Raw genomic sequence first — 21511 nt, 5'->3', positions numbered from 1 at the left:
GTCGGACACAACTGAGCAACTGAACTGAACTGGACTGAACTGAACTGATTACATCTAATATGTCTCATTTTAAACCATATTCATTGGTTATTATATTTTAGTTTTTTTCTGATGAAGTAACTAATGTTTTATTTAGCACGTCTGTATCTATGGTCATAAAATTGTTTTGCTGTGGGGGTAGTTGTGAAGTTTTAGCCAGGTTTTGATGTCAGTATTCTGAAATAAATTGACAAGTCCTCTAGACTTTCTTAGGCTCAAAAACTTATTTAGCATGGATTTCTCTTGTGCTTGAAAAATTGAAGGAACTCATCTATAAAACCACCTGGCTTTAACTTTCTTTTGGAAAATATGTTTTGATAAAATCTTTGATTTTTAAAAATTGCTCTAATTTTATTAAAGTTTTCAACAAAGCAAATATGCCTTAATATTTCTTATAAATTATTGACTTGAAAGACACCTTCTCAGTGCAATGTGGGTGTGATTTTATATCAAGTCTAGACCATATTGTGGTTATAAATGGAAAAAAAAAATTGAAAAGTGAAGTTATTAATATAAAAAGTTTACTTGCTGATTTTAAAATTACAAAACTTCTTTCATAAATCACTGAATCTTGCTCTCTCAAAATAGAAATACATGTTAATATTTGGTAAAAAAAGAATCTGAATTTTTCAACTAACACGCATGGTTACACGAGATAAACTAACTCTTGAAAATATTTGATTTTCTGCTCAGAGTCCTTAGGAACTAAAATGGAGTAGGAACTAAAATGACAAATTTATCTTACTCTAGAGAACAAATCTCTGTAACTCAACCATATCTCTGCCACTCATGAATCATCAAGTCTGGCCTTTGCTTGTGGGATAAATATATCTGTTATGTATACCTTCTTGTCCTTTTTTGCAAAACTATATATTTCTTTCTTTGCATATACTTTTATTTATTTGCATTCTACTTCTGATACAGTGGAGACCTAACTTGGAGGAAATCAATTAAATCTACCAGTACTCTTTTGGCTGTGTAAAACTGCTGATCAAAACAGCACATTTGCCAGAGTCCTTACTGTATTTTCTTCAAAGTAGAGGCACGAGCAGGAAAAGGGAGTGAGGTGAACATTTGATCAAGATGACAAGCACCGGTGGATCCCTGCTGCGAGCTGGAACACAAGCCTGATGACATGTATTTGGTGTCATTCTGATGTAGATTCTGACAGAGGCCAATTTATGGTCCAATTTATGTCTTGACTCTCATACGAAGGCCAAGCAAGCTATAAAATGTAATAAGAATTTCTTCAATCAATGTCCAGAGGAAAAACAAATCACTCAGTTACTGACACAATATTGCATCAACACCCCGGTAAAGTTCTTACAAGTGTGTGACATGCCCCCAAGCTACAAAGAGCATGGAGACGAAAACCCGCCATAGCAACACCTCGTCCTTATGGAAAAAGTCCTAAACTTTATAGCTGCTAATAAGTCATTACCTTTCTTTTCCCTTTATTCTAATAATACTTTTATTTGGGGGAGAAGGGGAGAGAAGTATTAAACAAATAAATGATTCTCCTCCCTTCCAAGACTTCAGTTTCATTCTAATTTCTGACCTGTGTGCTGTGAACTCCTTTCCTCTTCTCCCTATCCCCTTTCCTTCCTTTGAGTCCCCTTTTTGCAGAGAAAGTTATTTATTTGTCCCTCGGCAGATCATTCCAACTTAGGCTCCTAGTGAGGTAACGTAGATTAGTCCCTGATCACAGTTTCTCTCCAGCCAGTCGTGGGCTCAGGTATTTTCATTCTGTCTCTTGTTTAAATGTTTTCTAACCAGACACACATTGTTAAGCACTGTTACGAGTTGGTGCATGGAGGATTTCAGAGAAGAGAGATGGGAGAATTTCCTGGCTGTCCATGAAGTCTAATCTAATTGTTTCTGATTTGTTTCTTCCAAATCCAGTTTTAAGACTGTCCCTGTGCAAAACACACACACACACACACACACACACACAAATAGGAGTGCCATTGTGCTCTATTTCAAATGTGGCTTCATATACGTGTGCAGTGAGGACTGGAGTCAGAATCATTTTGTTTATTGGTATGGCGGGGGGCAAAATGGCTAACATAAGGCACTTCATATTTGAAAGTGTTTGCCTTTGGAACATTAGGTAAGTTACAGGGCAGGGCAGAAAAACAGAACACATTTTTCAGAAGTACTTTTCCCTCTTTTTATAAAAGAATAAGGGAACTGTTAAAGAGGACCTGAAATGCTGAGAAACATTGTGGGGTGTCCTGGATGAGGACTGGGGGCAGCTCTTGTTCACAGGGCTTCCCTGGTGGCTCACATGGTAAAGAATCTGCCTGCAATGCAGGAGACCTGGGTTTGATCCCTAGGTCAGGAAGATTCCCTGGAGGAGGGAATGGCAACCCACTCCCCTGGGGAGCTGCAGTCCATGGAATGGCAAAGAGGAGACAAGACTTAGCGACTAACACTTCCACCCACTGGTTCCCATGGCAGCACTGGTGCTTCATGGCTCTGAATGTGTTGGGACGGTATTCCTGACTTAGCAGTGCTTCTACAAAGGTCGACACTAACACACAAGAAAGAGTCAGGCAGTGATCATCATTAGTATTTGTTAACATATCCAATATATTCCTGAAAAGGAATAAGGCTCCATCCAGTCAGGGCATATTTTGTCCATGCATAGTAAGAACTGGTGGCCTTCTGCATTGATTGGCTTTTCCTCTGGGATCTTCCCCAACTTTGCAAGTTCAAAATCAAGCACCCCTTCTTATGTTCTGAAAGCAAGGCAACTGTGATTCTCTATTGTCTGGGAAAATCCAGGTCTTGTGAGGCCAAACGAATACAACTGGGTGGACTTTTAAAAAAATACAAAGCAATTTTCAAAAGTGACTCTTTATTTTAGATAGATAAAAAATATCCCCACAACTTCTTAGAACCTTGGAGATTTGAATTCCCTTCTGAAATTGCGTTTTACTAGTTACGGTTACATAGATGTGATTCTTGGGTGCAACCTGGCTCCTTCCCCTACCCCACACCTAGAACCTCTACATGTACCAGCAACTACCGGGACTCACGGGGCTGGTGCAGGTGAATAGCTCTGGAAACAAGCTCCTGTCTTTCATATCACTGTTCCTCAACACCATGTGTCTCTCCTTCCAGCAGATCCAGGTAACAATACAGATACAGTAATTGTACATAGAGTTACATACTGAGCTGTTTTGTTGTTTATTTCTGTTGAGTAATTTTTCCAATTGCAAGAGTAGTCTGATTTCATGACTGAAGTTTTGAAAATCCCAGAGAATAAACTAAAGAAGAGAATTAGAGTATCTGTCATGTCACTGCCATTAAATATTATTATATTCCTTCTGATCTTTTTATTGCAGATATATTTGCTAACCCACTCCAGTACTCTTGCCTGGAAAATTCCATGGACTGAGGAGACTGGTAGGCTACAGTCCATGGGGTCACAAAGAGTCAGACACAACTGAGCAACTTCACTTTCACTACATCATTTCATTTAAAATACTCTACTTTTCACTTTTATCATTTTCTAATTTCCTTTCTCATTAAGAACATTTTGAAAGCATGACTTTTAATGGTGAATAATCTCACATTGTATAGATCCACCATATTTTTGTAGCCATGTCACTAACATGATGCAGGATTCTGTGTCCCATGTTGGGTCTTACCGTCTGAGCCACCAGGGAAGCCTGTAAATAGGCACAAGACCCTAAAGAAAACTTCTAATGTTTCCAGTCTTCCCATTTTACTTTTTGACCTTTGTGGTGGAGCTAACACAGAATGTTGGGAGTTAGGTTTCAGGGTGGTAGAGAGAATGAAGGAGTAGAGGCTGGCTAAAACTTGCTCTATTAAATATTGACTGCCATGAAATTTCCAACACCAAAACATGTATTAAACCTATTAAATAAAAATTAAGTAACAGTATTTTTCTTTATACTTACAACCCTACCAAAATGTTAAGCACAAATTTAGATATACAGATAAAAAGATGTATAGAAAAGACAGCATATTCCATTAAAATATCACCCTGAGATATGGTTTACCCACTTAATTGGAATGATGACCAAGGGAGAAATTTAAAGCAAAGCATTTCAATGACTAAACAGATGAACAAATGGCTCACTTAATTCATTTCCGTGTCATACCCAAAAGTCTATTCAAAAGAATGTTCCCCTGCATTGCCCCGGGGGTTGTTTTTTCCTGCCCTGCTCTGAATGTATACAGACATTTAAAATTCATGTTTGGTATAAAAACCATCTATACATGTCATGTTAAATGTCTTGGGTTCTACTTTGGAGTCGCAGAATTCTGACCAACACCAAAAGAATAACATGATCGGATTTTAAAGAAGTCTGCCTGGGTTTACAGGATGGCTTCCCAAGCAGGAAGATTTCTAAAAACATATCAATATAAAGTATTCATTTGTGACTCAGGTATACTTAAGATGGAAGAGACTCAGACTTGGATTGCAAAAACATTTGGGGAGCATGTGCATTGTGCCAGAAACTGGCCGGTATGCTTTCACATTGCTCATCTCATTTAATCCTCAAAAGAATCCTCTGAAGAAGGATTCTTAAATTCATTTAATGAGTAAAGACAGTGAGACTCAGAGATGTTTATTGAGAAGCTCAGAAATCTCATCTGTTTATTTATCTATTCATTCAGGACAATGTATTTGAGCACATATTCTGTGTCAGGCCCAGAACAACAGTCTTAGGATACATAATCCCTACGCTCAAACTGGTTACAGTCTTGTGTACTTTACTGCTACACCAGTAAACAGTGTGAAAATGCAGCAATAGGAGTACAGTGGTGTCGTGGAATCACATAGGAGTGATACACAGCTTACGTTGCAGATGGCGGGCTCAGTGAAAGCTTTACAGAGGAAGATATAACTAAACTAAGGAAAAGACGTCCCAATAAAGATGGGCAGGACACAGGGCAGAATGGTTAAGAGTGTTCTAAGCAGTTGTTCAGTTGTCCAATCATGTCTGACTCTTTGCGACCCCATGGACTGCAGCATGCCAGGCTTACCTGTCCTTCACCACCTCCCAGAGCTTGCTCAACCACATGTCCATTGAGTTGGTGATGCCATCCAACCATCTTCTTCTCTGTCGTCCCCTTCTCCTCGTGCCTTCTGTCTTTCCCAGTATCAGGGTCTTTTCTAATGAGTCGGCTCTTTGCATCAGGTGGCCAAAGTATTGGAGGCTCAGCTTCAACATCAGTCCTTTCAAATAATTTTCAGAGTTGATTTCCTTCAGGATAGACTAACTTGATCTCCTTGCAGTCCAAGGGACTCTCAAGAATCTTCTCCAACACCACAGTTCAGAAGCATCAGTTCTTCAGTGCTCAGCTTTCTTTTTGGTCCAACTTGCACATCAGTACATGACTACTGGAAAAACCATAGCTTTGACTATACAGACCTTTGCTGGCAAAGTAATGTCTCTACTTTTTAATATGCTGTCCAGGTTGGTCATAGCTTTTCTTCCAAGGAGCAAGCATCTTTTAATTTCATGGCTGCAGTCACCATCTGCAGTGATTTTGGAGCCTAAGAAAATAAAGTTTGTCATTATTTCCATTGTTTCCCCATCTATTTGTCATGAAGTGATGGGACCAGATGCCTTGATCTTAGTTTTTTGAACGTTGAGTTTTAAGCCAGCTTTTGCACTCCCCTCTTTCACTTTCAAGAGGCTCTTTAGTTCCTCTTCACTTTCTGCCATAAGGGTTATGTCATCTGCATATCTGAGGTTATTGATATTTCTCCCAGTAATCTTGATTCCAGCTTGTGCTTTTTCCAGCCTGGCATTTCTCATGGTATACTCTCCATATAAGATAAATAAGCAGGGTGACAATATACAGCATTGATGTATGCCGTTCCCACCTTTGAACTAGTCTGTTGTTCCATGCCTGGTGCTAACTGTTGTTTCATGGCTTGCATACAGGTTTCTCAGGAGGCAAGTAAGGTGTTCTAGTATTCCCATCTCTTTAAGAATTCTCCACAGTTTGTTGTGATCCACACAGTCAAAGATTTGGCACAGTCAATGAAGCAGAAGTATATGTTTTCCTGGTATTCTCTTGCTTTTTCTATGATCCAGTGGATGTTGGAAATTTGATATCTGGTTGCTCTGCCTTTTTCTAAGCAGAGGATAGAGCAGACATAGAAGGCTGATGGTGAAGAAGAGCATCATAAATATCAAGATAGGAATGGGTTTCAAATGATGGGTGAGTGGAGTGCAAAGTTAGAGCTCTCTGAGCAATACAGCCACAGAAGAAAACATTAAGGTTTTATGAGTCAAAACATTTAAAGTTAATATGAAATCCAAAGGAAAGCCTTGAAGTGTGTTAAGCCAGGACAGACATAGCCAGCTGTGTGGTTGATAAAAGAATTCTGATTTTTGTTGGAGAATGTATTATGTGAACATAGAGAAGAATTAGGAGACTACTAGGTAATCCAGGTAAGAAAGATGATGGCCTGACCAAGAGACAGTGGTAATGGGAAGAATATATTTGAGAATCATTTATGAGAAGGAATTAATACAAAATGAACTTTTACTGAAGGATAAAAGGGAAAGGGAGAAAAGCTATGACTTGTCTGGAGAAATGACAATATCATTCACTGGGATAGTTAATATGACAGACGAAGGGAGGTCTGAAGGAAGGGAGGTCTGACTGCCAAAGACCAAGGGCTGGTTTTGAGCAATCAGTTTGTGGTTCCAGTAGGTGTTAAGTTGGAGATGTCCAGTAGACAGTTGGACTGATGAGCCTGAAGGCTGGATCCATGGGTGTAAATAAAAGTCAGCTGAACATAGGAATTAATAGAACCCACACAGGGAGGTTAATGAGAAATAATTGATGAAAGGAGAAGAGTCCATAAAGAAGACCAAGAAAGATTGACTGGAGGTGTATAAGAAGAACGTAAAGAAGGTGTGATTTCAGAAACCAGAAGGGACTATGGGACTTTAAGAGGGACGAGCTAATTTGCAATATTCTATGTGGTCCAGTAAGATAAGTACTGAAGTTTGCCCATTTGCTTCTGCAAATAGGAAGATATTGGTGACATCACCTGTGTCATCTTCATGGAAGTAATAGTAGAACTCATACTGTTGTGAGTCTCCCATCATTAAACCAGAGATGAAATGGAGACAGAGGGCTAAAGTCTAAGGAGGAAGGGGAAAGATTGAATAGTAACAATTTCAAAAGACGGTTCTGTAAAATGCGGTTTCATGTGGATGTGGATGTACAGTTCAGTTCAGTCTCTCAGTCATGTCCGACTCTGCAACCCCATGGACTGCAGCACCCCATCACAAACTCCCTGGAACCTACTCAAACTCATTTCCATCGAGTCGGTGATGCCATCCAACAATCTCATCCTCTGTCGTCCCCTTCTCCTCCCGCCTTCATTCTTTCCCAGAACTGAGGTCTTTTCAAATGCATCAGTTCTTCACATCAGGTGGCCAAAGTATTGGAGTTTCAGCTTCAGCATCAGTCCTTCCAATGAATATTCAGAATTGATTTCCTTTAGGATTGACTGGTTGGATCTCCTTGCAGTCCAAGGGACTCTCAAGAGTCTTCTTCAACACCACAGTTCAAAAGCATCAATTCTTCGGCGCTCAGCTTTCTTTACAGTCCAACTCTCACATCCATGCATGACTACTGGAGAAACCATAGCTTTGACTATGTGGACCTTTGTTGGTAAAGTGATGTCTCTGCTTTTTAATATGTTGTCTAGGTTGGTAATAGCTTTTCTTCCAAGGAGCAAGTGTCTTTTAATTTCATGACTGCAGTCAGCATCTGCAGTGATTTTGGAGCCACCCAAAATAAAGCCTCCCACTGTTTCCATTGTTTCCACATTTATTTGCCATGAAGTGATGGGACCAGAGGCCATGATCTTAGTGTTTTGAATGCTGAGTTTTAAGCCAACTTTTTCACTCTCCTCTTCCTCTTTCATCAAGAGGCTCTTTAGTTCCTCTTCATTTTCTGCCATAAGGGTGGTGTCATCTGCGTTTCTGAGGTTACTGATATTTCTCCAGCAATCTTGATTCCAGCTTGTGCTTCATCCAGCCCAGCATTTCGCATGATGTACTCTGCATAGAAGTTAAATAAGCAGGGTGACAATAAACAGCCCTGACATATTCCTTTCCCAATTTGGAACCAGTCTGTTGTTGCATGTTCACTTCTAGCTGTTGCTTCTTGACTTGCATACAGATTTCTCAGGAGGCAGATCATATGGTCTGGTATTCCCGTATCTTGAAAAATTTTTCAGTTTGTTTTGATCCACATAGTCAAAGGCTTTGGCATAATCAATAAAGCAAAAGTAGATGTTTTTCTGGAACTCTTTTGCTTTTTCCATGATCCAGTGGATGTTGGCAATTCAATCTCTGGTTTCTCTGCCTTTTCTAAATCCAGCTTGAACATCTGGAAGTTCATGGTTCACATACTGTTGAAGCCTGGCTTGGAGAATTTTGAGTATTACTTTGCTAGCATGTGAGATGAGTGCAACTGTGCGATAGTTTGAGCATTCTTTGGCATTGCCTTTCTTTGGGATTGGAATGAAAACTGATCTTTTCTAGTCCTGTGGCCACTCCTGAGTTTCCAGATTTGCTGGCATATTGAGTGCAGCACTTTCACAGTAGCATCTTTTAGGATTTGAAATAGCTCACTGGAATTCCATCACCTCCACTAGCTTTGTTGGTAGTGATGCTTCCTAAGACCCACTTGACTTCGCATTCCAGGAGGTCTGGTTCTAGGTGAGTGATCACACCATTGTGATTATCTGGGTCATGAAGACCTTTTTGGTATAGTTCTTCTGTGTATTCCTACTGCCTCTTCTTAATATCTTCTGCTTCTGTTAGGTCCATACCATTTCTGTCCTTTATCGTGCTCTTTGCATGAAATATTCCCTTGGTATCTCTAAGTGTGTGCATATGTGAGAACACAGTATTTTCTGTTTCCTCTGTGTGCCTATGTGGCTTTGCTCTGCAGAGTTACTTTGAAACCAGGTCTTCTGATTTTATTCCAAGACTTCTACGTTTACCACAACTCAAAAATTGTGCTATAAAATTGCTATAAGAGAATCTAAGGGACAAGTGAGCCATTGCCCTAAACCTAGGCTAAGTAGTTTTTATCCCATTAGATTTATAAATGGTAAATACATGTGATACACTATGAAGACCAGATATTCTTATGCAAATGTTTAGAAAAATGGCAGGACTAGTAGAGAGTAACACAGGAGCTAAACTGTTGCTGAACAGCTCATTTGAAGGGAGACAAAGAAGCAATAATGTAGCTAACTTTGAGCATTAGATTTCTTCCCTTGGATTCTAAAATTTTCAAGCAAGTTCTAAGAAGGAAGAAGCTTGTCTTGATAGTTGATAATTTTTGCACCATATTGGGAATATTTCCATAATATTATTTGGGGGGAAATGGGTCATTCTCTTTTTCTCTAGCTGTAGGGAAATGACTTGTAGGGTAATGACAGGGTGCTTAACAGACCTATTGTCTATTAGCACCTCTATCTTAGGATGAGCAGAAAGGAAAATACTTTGAAATTTAAATTAGCTACCTTTATTAATAATTTAAGTCTTTGCAGTAAAAAGTCTACAATTATAAATAATTGCATATAGAAAGGTCTCCACTCCTTAACAATTCTTGGCTATAATACAACAGGAAACTAACAACTGGGTGTACTGAAGCAAAAAGTCTGTTTCATTGGAATTAGACATCCAAACAATCTGGAAATAAATTTAAAAAGCAATTTTATATACAATACATCAAAAAAGATAAAACACCTAGGAATAAATTTGACTAGAAAAGGACAAAGGACAAAATTTGTTCACTTAAAACTTCAAAACGTCATTGAAAGAAGTTAAAGAAGAACTAAATAAATGGAAAGACATCCCATATTCATAGATTGGAAAGGTAAGTATTGTTAAGATGGCAGTACTCTCCAGATTTCTCTACAAACTCAATTAAATCCTTGTAAGATCCCACCATCCTTAAAGCAATTGACAAACTGATTCTAAAATTTATATAGAAATGCAAGCCAAACAATCTTAAAATAGAAGAATGAAGCTGGAGAACTTATACTCTTTTAAAAATTAATTTTTAAATTTTTTTAAAAAAATTTAAAAATTTTTAAATTAATTTTTAATTTATATATATATGAATGGAATAGAACTGAGAATATAGAAATAAACTCTTACATTCATGGTCAATTTTTAACATGATTTTTAACAAGGAAACCAAACCAGTTCAATGTGAGAAAGAGAAGTGTTTTCAATGAATGGTGCTGGGACAACTAGAATCCTCAAACAAAAGATGGAAGTTGGAATTCTACCTCACACCACATACAGAAATTAACTCAAAAGTGATCAAAGACCTAAATGCAATGACTAAAACTATAACATGTGTAGAAGAAAACCAGGCATAATTCTTTGTGATCTCAGATTAGGCAGTGATTTCTTAGATATGACATAAAAAGCACAAGCCACAAAAAGAAAAGGCAAATTAGATTTCATTAATATTTAAAAGTTTTGTGTTTTCAAAGGATATAATCAAGAAACTGGAAAGACAACACATAGAATGGGAGAAATACTTGCAAATCATACAACTGATAAGGGACTATTATCCAGAATACATAAAGAACTGACTATGCCAAAGCCTTTGACCGTGTGGATCACAATAAACTGTGGAAAATTCTGAAAGAGATGGGAATACCAGACCACCTCACCTGCCTCTTGAGAAATCTGTATGCAGGTCAGGAAGCAATAGTTAGAACTGGACATGGAACAACAGACTGGTTCCAAATAGGAAAAGGAGTACGTCGAGGCTATATATTGTCACCCTGCTTATTTAACTTCTATGCAGAGTACATCATGAGAAATGCTGGACTGGAAGAAACACAAGCTGGAATCAAGATTGCTGGGAGAAATATCAATAACCTCAGGTTTGCAGATGACACCACCCTTATGGCAGAAAGTGAAGAGGAGCTAAAAAGCCTCTTGATGAAAGTGAAAGAGGAGAGTGAAAAAGTTGGCTTAAAGCTCACATTCAGAAAACGAAGATCATGGCATCTGGTCCCATCACTTCATGGGAAGTAGATGGGGAAACAGTGGAAACAGTGTCAGACTTTATTTTTTTGAACTCTAAAATCACTGCAGATGGTGACTGCAGCCATGAAATTAAAAGACGCTTACTCCTTGGAAGAAAAGTTATGACCAACCTAGATAGTATATTCAAAAGCAGAGACATTACTTTGCTGACTAAGGTCCGTGTAGTTAAGGCTATGGTTTTTCCTATGGTCATGTATGGATGTGAGAGTTGGACTGTGAAGAAGGCTGAGTGCCAAAGAATTGATGCTTTTGAACTGTGGTGTTGGAGAAGACTCTTGAGAGTCCCTTGGACTGCAAGGAGATCCAACCAGTCCATTCTGAAGGAGATCAACCCTGGGTGTTCTTTGGAAGGAATGATGCTGAAGCTGAAGCTCCAGTACTTTGGCCACCTCATGCGAAGAGTTGAGTCATTGGAAAAGACTCTGATGCTGGGAGGGACTGGGATCAGAAGTAGAAGGGGATGACCGAGGATGAGATAGCTTGATGGCATCACGGACTCGATGGATGTGAGTCTGAGTGAACTCCAGGATATGGTGATGGACAGGGAGGCCTGGCGTGCTGCAGTTCATCGGGTCACAAAGAGTTGGACACGACTGAGTGACTGAACTGAACTGAACTGAAAATTGAACAATAAAAAGACAAATAATACTATTAAAATATATTCAAATAGACATTTCTCCAAAGAAGATATACAAATGGCCAATTAAGTATTTGAAAAGATGCTCAACCCCATTAGCCACCAGGATAAAGCAAATCAGAACCACAAAGAAATACCACTTCTCTTCTTCTAGGACTGCTAAAATCTAAAAGACAGACAATATCATGTGTTGGCCTGGAGATGGAAAAACTGGAACTCTAATACATTTCTCGATGGAATGTAAAATGATGATACTGCTTCGGACAATAGTTTGGCAGTTCTTTATGTTAAATATACATTTACTGTGTAGTGTAGGAATTCCTCTCATAAATATATATTCAAGAGGAATGAAAACATACATCTACATTAAAAATTTGCACATGAATGAATATACAGCATTATTCGTAACAGTCAAAAACTGGAAACAACTCAAACATCCCTTACTTACCTAACAAATAAACAATGAGATACATTCATATAAAGGAACATTATTCAGTCATAAAAAGTAATGAAACACTGATATATGCTACAATATGATGAACCGTGGAAACATTACGCTGAGTAAAAGAAGCCAAACACAAAAGGCCACATATTGTATGATTCCATTTGTATGAAATGCCAGGATAGGTATATCCACAGGGATGGAAAATATTAATAGATTATTGCTTGCCAGGAGCTGCAGGGAGAGCAGAAAGGAGTGACTGTTAATAGGTGTGTGTGTGTGTGTGTGTGTGTGTGCATGTGTGCGCACGCTTAGATGCTCAGTCATGTCTGACTCTTTGTGACACCATGAACTGTAGCCTGCTAGGCTCCACTGTCCAAGAAAATTCTCCAGGCAAGAATACTGGAGTGGGCTGCCATTCCCTTTTCCAGGGGATCGTCCCGATTCAGGGATCCAACCTGAGTTTCCTAGTCTCCTGCATTGGCAGGTGGGTTCTTTACCACTAGTGCCACCTGGAATATATATATATATATATGCCACAGAGTAGGCCAAGCACCAGGAGCATAGTTTATCCATGGAATCTGTGCAGCCAGGGGCTATGATAGAGGAGGGAACTGTCTCTGTCTTAGACATCTGGCCAGTCAGTTCACTTCCCCATCTTCAAGTTTCCTAAGCAGTTAAAGAGCCAGCAAGGCTACCTCTAGTCCCTTCCAGCTCTATCAAAGTCCCTGAATACCAAGGAAAGCTTGTCTAGACAGGCTAGGCAGAGCAACGATAGTTTCACAATATGGGACTAGCAGACCATGATCTTTTAGGAAAACCAGCAAATAAAAACAGAACAAACCCCAGTACAGTAATCAGAGACTAGACCTAATCTGAATTCTCTGTAATGAAAAGCAATCTTTTCTTGCTGCTTCAAAGACATTGAAACAATCCTCAATGAACAAGCAGAGCCACCTCCAGAGTAAGATTAATCAGAACAAAGGCCACCAGCTTAGGGCAGGGTACACAGTGCTTGATGCCCAAGGACCCAGGCCTGGGTGGTACAGGCCTGAAGATGATGCAGTATTTCAGGAAGGCTATGACTGGGATGTGGGGAGAAAAGAGAAATGAACTCCCCACCTGAAGTCACCCTGAGGCCTTTGTAATCTAGACATGTTCACACAGTTGTCGAGGATCCTTCCCACCTGCCGAGTAAACTGGATAACTCATGGCACGTCTATGCTTCTCCTCTCATGGGTACTTGGACTAAAAAGAAGAATGGGGAGAGGGGACGAGAGATACAGAGGTGGGTTTGCCACAGCCTTACCCCACTTGTAAAGCATCAGGGAGTGATAGCTTCCTGAAAAGAGGTGCTTTGTGAGTCAAAGAAGGTCAAGGCGAGCTGATAAAGAGCTGGGCTTTGAAGCTCAGGCTGCCAGGGTTGGAATTTTGACTCTGTGACCTACTGGGGGTGTGATTTGGGGTCAGCATTTAGTCTCTATGAATTTCAGTTTCCTTATCTATAAAGTGGTCTAAATTCCTACCCCCAAAGAGCTGTGAGAATAGGAAATAACATATTTATTAAATGGTAGATATTATTTTAAACAACAATGACAAAATACCACTGTACCTGTGCTCATGATTGCTCTATTTTTAATCCTATTCCCCCAACATGTTCTAATTTGACTTAGATTTAGCTACAGCAGAGTCTATCCAGCTGCGTTCTTTGTATGAGCATGATTTGATGCATATTTATTATGGCGTGTGTTAAAATCCTAAGGATCAGACAGAACTTTTTCACATTCTTGACCCAAATATACATAGCAGCTGTGTGACCCTAATAAAACAGTGTAATCTTTCCAATACTTATTTCAAAAATATATAAAGTGGAGACATTAGAAGATATGATGTCTAAAGTCTTTAGAATAGTACTGGGGAAGCAACTAGTATAAATAAAGTATAGTTCTCCTCCTCTTCCTCCTACTTCTCATATATGCTGTTACCTTTATTCAAATTTCTTTGGGGGTTCCCCAGGTGGCACTAATGGTAAAGAACCTGCCTGTCACTGTAGGAAACATAAATGTGATTTGATCCCTGGGTCAAAAAGGTCCCCTGGAGGAAGGCATGGCAACACACTCCAGTATTCATGCCTAGAGAGTTCCACGGACAGAGGAGCCTGGTGGGCTATGGTTCATAAAGTGGCAAAGAGTTGGTCACTACTGAACCAACTTAGCATGTATAAATGCATGCTTCTTGGGATAATTCAAATCAGTTAAATTATTTTGACCAGCTCAACAACCAACAACTTGATGGATAACTTATTTAACCATAGTAAATTGTAGAGATAGTAAAAGTGGCTGAAAAATGCAACCTAGCCATTGTTATGGTCTGGAGTGACTGCTAAATGGGGAAACTGTGTTAGTGTTAAAAGTAATATCTAGAGAAAATTTTCTGCAGGGTTTACCTTGTATCTCTGTCTCTCTCTCTCTCTTTCTCTCACACGCACACACACACACACACTCCAGGCTTTAACTTAGCCCTTCCTTCAGAAGTACTCAACTTTGCCTTTCATTTCTTTTCATATAAATGTAGAAATAAATTTCTCCAATTTACTGAAAAGTATCTCCCAAAGGGGCCAAGGGAGGCAGGAAATTAAACTGTGGCTCTGAAATCATTTCAGCACTCCAGCTTTCCCCCACAAATGTAAATTTAGGGAATTCCACTTGTCAAAGTCCTCTTTGAAGCTTTGAATAATTGGATCCCAATTATTCTTAACCACATTATTCAGGCCTATGTTCAACTTAATATCTAAATAGATTACTTTTTTTTGCCACCTACTAAAATTCCCCAAAGTGAATCTTGCCGCATTGTGCTCTTCAGTTAAGAGTGAAATTTCTGACTAAAAATGTTTTTACTCATATTCCGAGATGGCTGCAAAATCCTTCATGATAACTAAAGCTATGAGAATTGGCATTGCATTGAACGGGTATCAACTTGCAGTAAAAACGTGCTCAGGAAGAAGGAATCACTGTACTTTGTACTGATCACTTTAATACCCAAGACATCTTCCTTCTTACTAATAGCTACTCCTAATGGCTAGAAAGTCAAAACAGATAGCAAAGAATACAAAGGAAAGTCATAGTGTCTGAAAAGCATCCCTTTGAACAGGTTGAATACAGTATAAATTACATGTTCTTACTCTACTTTCAAAAGGAATTAGTGTTTAAAATCGTGCCTTGCACGTATTCTTGTTATATAATTTTCTTTTGATTTTCTGTTTCATACAAAGCACTGTTATCAACTGGCTACACTATATTTTTGTGTGTAGTGACTATCAATGCTGTCTTTCAGTTTTGCAAGAGAAGATAAGAGAGTAGAATGAAAACTTTTCTTCAATTGATTTTAAAAATAGACATATCTTCATGGAGCACAGAGAATCAAGAAGATGTTAGCGTTATCTTTATAGCAGACACATATCATGACTGAAAACTATTTACTAAGCACCTGGGTGTTGTAATAGATGTCTCCTCTCTTCCAGGTATTTAAAATCTAAATCTGCCATTATTAGTTCCGATAAATGTTTGCGGAATGGAGGTGGCGTGGAGTGGTGGGGGGTGAAAATTGTTAAGTATCTGTTATGAGGCACTCCCTGAGCTTGCTATGCACTTGTTAGACCCAATCTCACTTAATCCTCACAGAAACCAAACTCTTTAGGATCTCTAACATGCTCAAGTTTTCACTTGTTGTAGGTGGGAGAGTTGTTATCCACGCTCAGTTCTCTCCAATACCACAGTCTATAAATATATTATTATATATTATTATATTATTATTACACCCATGGATATTATAATGGGGAACTTTTTTGTCAGTCTCTGGATATGTTTAGATGTCATGACTGCTGGAGGGCAATGAGTGGGTAAAGGACAGAGGTGCAACTAATCATTCAGCAAAGCAAAGGACCAGCCCTTTTAGCCCCCTATGCCAAGGATTATCTTGTCCAAAATGTGCTTCACTTTGAGAACCTCGGTAGTACACCAGGCTACAGATAGGGACATTGATAAAATGTAATAAAATGTCATACCAAGCATGAGTGGAGAGCTATGTTTACATGTTGTGATTACTTGAGACAAAATTACTGTATGGATTTATTGACCCTAATTTAATATCACAACCAATAGTGACAGAACGTGACTAAGAAGTTTATTGGGTGATAGAAACAAATCATCCTAGAATAAAGTTTTGTTTTTCCATTTCTTACCTCCTAGGACATCCACAAAACAAATTCACTTTTGTTAAGGAAGAATTACCTTTTAGAAATTTACCTAACTTTTGCATTTTTTTTCCCAATTTTAAATCCTACAATTTTCAAAACAGGGTGAGCAAGCAATATTGAGCCAATGGATTCAAAGTTAAGAGTCTTTACATTCATAAAGTATTTTAAATATCATATCAAGTTTATTTTAACAATAATTGTATATATGTTATAGTATATAATATATACTGTTTGCTATTTTTATGAATACAGAAACAAAAATGGGTAATAAGAATTTCTAATCCATTGGATGGCCACCAGCCCCAGGCAGGGTTCTCCAAGAGTTTACTTAATGCTCTCTCATTTCTCTTTGCCTCTCTGGAAATAAGAACAGGCAGACTCTTCCTCCCTACTCCCTCCCCTCACCCTTCCTTCCTTCCTTTCTTTCTTTCTCTCTTCCTCCTTTCTTTTCTCCCTTCTTTATTTTTTTCTTTCTTCAGTACAAAATTGACAATAAGAAAAAAGTAGGGGTTAGTTGCAGTCATCAGAGAATGCAATGGCAACCCACTCCAGTACTCTTGCCTGGAAAATCCCATGGACGGAGGAGCCTGGTAGGCTGCAGTCCATGGGGTCGTGAAGAGTCGGACACGGCTGAGCGACTTCACTTTCACTTTTCACTCTCATGCATTGAAGAAGGAAATGGCAACCCACTCTAGTGTTTTTGCCTGGAGAATCCCAGCGACAATGGAGCCTGGTGGATTGCCGTCTATGGGGTCGCACAGAGTCAGACACAACTGAAGTGACTTAGCAGCAGCAGCAGCAGTTGCAGTCATGAAATTTAGGAATGGTTGGTTAGAAACAATTCCCAATGTCAACTCCAGCCCACACATGAACTCTGCATGTCTCTTAATTCCAGGTCTGACTAGATGGGCCATTTATTCTGCAAGGGGTTTTCACAGCCTTTGCTGCTGTCACTTGTTTTGCAGGAGCCACTTAGATGGCAAGTTAATGTTGCTCATCTCTGCAGGACTACTGAACAGGTGAGAAGTGGGTGAACACTGAGCAGAACCTGTATGGTCTCCCAGATGCTGCAGAGGTACCACTTAAGGCAAATTTTTTTTCTTATGCACCTCTGTGCCTCCTACCCTGTTCCTTCCCGGGTGTGACTTGAATTTTAAATTCTGGATCATAACATCAGATGGCTGCATCTTATATTTCAGTATGTAATCCAATCATGAGCACTAAAGTACAACATTCTTCCCCAAATGGTCACTAATGTCAGAAATTGGCAGTTTAAAGAACATGCTACATATATTTTTAATAATGACTTTAAAATATGTTCTTAGCAGTGTTTGAATCTGTGCCTGCAAAATTGTGGTGGTTGTCTCCATTTTTCTGCAATTTTTTTTCATATTTTCTTGGGTATATGATAGATTAACTATGTCTTAGAAGGTAAATCATTTATAATCCCATTACTATTGTGTCTGTACACTATGCAAGGAAAAACACAGCACAAATTTTAACAGGCTGCTGAGAAACCTCAAAATTTAGATCTTAGAACTAAAAAGCTATTAGAAAATATAACATAAAAATAATAAGCATAAAATTATATACAAGTTTCAAATCAGTTTTGAGTTCGATTTCCCAAATGCATTATTTAAACTGTCCCTTTGAATGGACACAGACACATATTCCTCTTCCATGGAGGTAGAATTCATTAATAGGCTAAGCTCCTTCTTAATGGTTAGCTGTAAAAATTATAAATTCTAATTTCTTAAGATGAAATCATTCAGGAAAAGACACATTAAAACTCAAATATATATGAGGCTTTCACTACACTGAGGATATTGCTATATAACTGTAAATTACTTCAGCATCTACTTTCTTGAAATATATCTCAAGATTTGGGCCACCTAAGTTACACTGATGGTAGCTATTTCCAACTTTTCACATTAAACACTGTCCCAGTAAGAAATATGGACCCCCTTGTATGATAAAGGATGAGTAATTTTTCTCCAGAAGGAGCTTGCTATCAATGTGCCAATTTAAATTTTAGAAAGTATTTTAATACAACAATTTCCAAAGCACAAAAATTTTTCAAGAAAATGACTTTAAATCTATTCTAGACTTCTACTGAACTGAACTGTTATATATGTGAGTATATATATATATATATATATATATATATATATGCCATGTTTAGGACAGAACCATTCTCATTGAGTTAAGGATATGTGGTGCTTCTAAGAATGCAGTAACAAAATTATAAATCATGTATAAAATGAAATAACCCTGCTGAATCCATAGACAAAATAGTGGGCAAGACTATAGGATTGTTACAAGGCTAAGGTTTTTCTACTCAGCACATTTGGAAAGGAAAAAAAAATAGCAAAAGGAAAAAGAAACAGAAGACATATTTCTGACCAAGATGAGTAATAGAGACCAGAGTTATCCCACCCAGAAACAACCAAAAAAATGACAAAATATATAAAACATTAGTTTGTGAGACACTGCGCATCAGACAACAAAAACAGTACCCTTGAGATAGTAAACAAAGTGAACTGAACAGGAAAGGAATCTAGAGATTTACAGAGGGTCTCCCTTTAGCATTAAGCTGAGTATGGACCACTACAAAGGAAACTACTGGTAGCAAGAGAAAGAACTTGGAAGGATTGGGAGTAACAGTGCCCAGAGCTCAAATAGGACTGGAAATAGTGCCTAAGTCTACTAGAAAGCTGGAAAATCTCAAGATTCATAAGGTATTGGGTACTGTACTCAGAAAGGTCTTGCCTCACGAGTAACGAATTATTAGCCCTAGACTGAATGATGCTAAAGCTTAAACTCCAGTACTTTGGCCACCCCATGCAAAGAGTTGACTCATTGGAAAAGACTCTGATGCTGGGAGGGATTGGGGGCAGGAGGAAAAGGGGACAACAGAGGATGAGATGGCTGGATGGCATCACGGACTCGATGGATGTGAGTCTGAGTGAACTCCGGGAGTTGGTGATGGCCAGGGAGGCCTGGTGTGCTGCAATTCATGGGACCACAAAGAGCTGGACACGACTAAGCGGCTGAACTGAACTGAACTGAACTGATGCACCCTCTGGCCTTACCTACTGAATCTTAAAACCAAGACCTGAGAGTATTAACATGTCTCTAAGTACCTAGATCCTAACTGGATCCCCAAACAAAAACCAGAAATATTTATAAGATTTCAGAAATACCTGTTTTTAAAAGGGTAATATACACAATGTCTGGCATCCAATAGACAATTACAAGACACGCAAAGAAATGGGAAAGTATGAACTGTAATGAGTGGATAAATCAACCAATTCAGATTGACTCAGAACTGACAGAAATGTTGAAATTAGCAGATAAGGACAGTTAAAGCAGTTTTTATAACTGTGTCCCTATATTTAAAAAGTTAAGTAGATACAGTGGGAGTATAAAAAATAACAAAATCAAGCTTCTGGAGATGAAAACTACAATGTGTAAAGACAAAAATATATTGGATAGGATTAGCATCTGATTATACAATAAAGAAGAAAAAATAGTGAACTTTAGGAACATTTAAAAATTAAAGCATACAGAGAAAGAGTTTTGAAAAGTGAGCCAAGTATCAGTGACTATTTAGGCAATTTCTGGCAGCCATATAAAATACATATACATATACAATACAGGGTTGCCTTAACATTGAAAATCAATCAATATAAGTAACCCTATTAAAAATGAAAAAAAGGAAAAACAAAGTTTATATATTTAAAAATGATTCTGTAAAAACCACTCAGCAAAGCAGGAATAGAAGTGAATTTACATTTACATCCTGCTTAATACTGAAGACTAAATATTCTCTTCCAATTATCACAAACATGATCATGATATCTGCTCTGATCTCTTCTATTCAATGGTTTAATGGAGGCTCTAGATGGTTCAAACAGTGAATGAAAGAAAATAAAAGGCATATAGATTAGAAAGCAACAAACTGTCTTTATTCTCAGAAGATATGATTGATTATGTAGAAAATCCAATAGGATTTGCCAAAAAACAAACAAACAAATCTACTAGAATCAATAAGTGAACTAGAAAATCCAATAGGATTTACCAAAACAAATAAACTAAAAAACCTACTAATAAGTGAACTCAGTGTAGTGAAAGGATAAAATATGAATATACAAAAACAATTGTATTTCTATATATTAGAAGCAAACTATTGGAAATTGATATTTTCAATTTACAATAGTATCAAAAATTATAAAATAATTGAGGATTAGTCTGATAAAAAACATGTACACAGAAAAGCATGACTGAGTGCTGAGAAAATTCAAAGAAGGCATAGATAAATGGAGAGAGAATTGGATCCTGGATTGGAAGGCTCAGTATTAAGATGCCAATCTACTCCAAATTAGTCTATAAATTCAATGCAATTCCAATCAAAATCCCAACATCATTTTCAGCAGACATTGTAAACAAATTCATATGAAAATGCAAGGGCCCTAGAATAGCTATAACAATTTTGTAGATGAATCAAGTTGGAAGGTTAACACAACCTACTTGCAAGACTTCATATAGAGCTTCAGCAATTAAAACAGCTTGATTTTGGTATAGACAAATCAGTGGCATAGAATAGAATGGGTCTAGAAATAGACCCATACCCATATGGACCACTGATTTCCAACAACAGCACAGAAAAACAATTCAATGGATAAAGGATAGTCTTTTCTACCACTAGTGTGGAATAATGGGTATTCATATGCAAAAAAAAATCCACATCTTGCATTATATGCAAAACTAATTCAAAATGAATCATTGACCTAACAGTAAAGCCTAAAATTATAAAACTTCTAGAAGAAAACATAGGAGAAAATCATTGTGACCTTGTGTTAAGTCAAGTTTATTTTTTCTTTAGATTTAACACATAAAGCATGATTGATAAAAAAAATTTTTAAAAACTGATAAATTGAGCTTCATCAAAATTAAAAATTCATGTTCTTTGAAAGATATTCTTAATAAGATAAAAAGATAAACCACAAACTGGAAGAAAATGTTTGCAAATTGCACAT

The sequence above is a fragment of the Budorcas taxicolor genome, chromosome 22 (assembly GCF_023091745.1).
Source record: "Budorcas taxicolor isolate Tak-1 chromosome 22, Takin1.1, whole genome shotgun sequence".
NCBI classification, from domain to species: domain Eukaryota; kingdom Metazoa; phylum Chordata; class Mammalia; order Artiodactyla; family Bovidae; genus Budorcas; species Budorcas taxicolor.
Note: the sequence above shows the minus strand (reverse complement) of the source record.